Source organism: Geospiza fortis, unplaced genomic scaffold (genome assembly GCF_000277835.1).
Source record: "Geospiza fortis unplaced genomic scaffold, GeoFor_1.0 scaffold370, whole genome shotgun sequence".
Taxonomy (NCBI): Eukaryota; Metazoa; Chordata; class Aves; order Passeriformes; family Thraupidae; genus Geospiza; species Geospiza fortis.
In genome coordinates, this window is record NW_005054741.1 from 80,003 (window position 1) to 81,242 (window position 1,240).

The following is a 1,240-nucleotide window of genomic DNA, read 5'->3' on the forward strand; positions in this document are numbered from 1 at the left end:
TCTTTCCCTCCTCTTTTAGCTCTGAGACCCAGTTCAATTTGTTTCGCAGCATTTTTCAGAGAAAATCTAGCAGAACAAAAATTTAACCAGGCAGTTGGAAAGGCCTTGGTGTCAGAGGAAGAAAACCTGTGGGGGATGGAATCCTCCCTCCAGCCAAAGGAAGGGAGGCGCTGCTGCCCTGGAGAGCCCTCAAGAGCCCCAGGGGCTCAATCAGACCCAGTGTGATCACACAAATTAAGATGGGATGAGACTCTTTTCAGCAACTCCTGCACTGACACTCAGGTCTTAAATCTCAAAACTCAAACCATAAGGAATTATCCATAAGGCAGGAGGAAGTGGGGTAAGTGCTGAAAAACTGTGATGTTGTTGCGCACCAAAATATTGACTCTGTGTATGAAAAACCACCTGTATCTTCAACAACAGGTTGGATTCCCTGCTCACACTCAATTTCATGTCTAAAATACCCTGAACCAAGAAAGTGTCCAGGGAAACACAATATGACAGTGGATCATCTTTAAAACTAAAATTAATAAAAATCATACCTGATTCAAGAAGAAGAAGAAGAACTATTCTATAACAAAAACTACTATTCTGTAATAACAACAACAAATGTTGTCATTTTTTAAACGCAGTTCAGAATAAATATTGCATCAAACAAAAACAGACATGAGGTGTTAACAGAAAAGATGTTACTAGTGCTGGGAGCTGGCAGCTGTGCTGCCATGCCAACAGCTCAGCCTCTGTGGCAAAATGCAAATATTAAACTGCAAATAAACAGGGATCCAGGGGGACTCTCCGTGCACCCGGGAGCTCTGCACCAAAGGAGTCCCTCAGCTTTAGGGCCCTTCTCCCAAACCTATCAGAGCCCTTCCTCCACGATGTTCCAGGTCCTTTCCCATGACCCATCCTCGCTATAAAACTCTACAATTACATTTTTCTAAGCAGCTCTGAGGATGCAGAGCTCTGCCCAAGCTGCTGCTGGGATTCTTCTTCCCTAAAGCCTTTTCCTTTTACATTAAACTGAAACACGAGCTCCATCTGCCCGGGAAGGGCTGAGGGCTCTGGGGTCGCCGCGGGAGGGTTCGGGACCGACAGGGGCTGGAGCCCCCCGAGCCCGGGCCCGGGCAGGAGGTCAGGGCCGGGGGTTCTGCAGATCCCGGGGCGTCCCCAGGACGGAATGAAGTCGCAGCCGCGTTTCTCTTGCCCGGGGGTCCGTCCGCGGCTCCGGGCGCTGCTGGGG

At 49.0% G+C, this 1,240-nt stretch overlaps 1 protein-coding gene across 1 annotated transcript in view; it reads right to left on the reverse strand.

The window, feature by feature from the left end:
• The window catches only part of LOC102037242 (olfactory receptor 52H1-like), a 13,578-nt gene that overhangs the window by 595 nt on the left and 11,743 nt on the right, over positions 1–1,240 (reverse strand). The window lies entirely within an intron of this gene.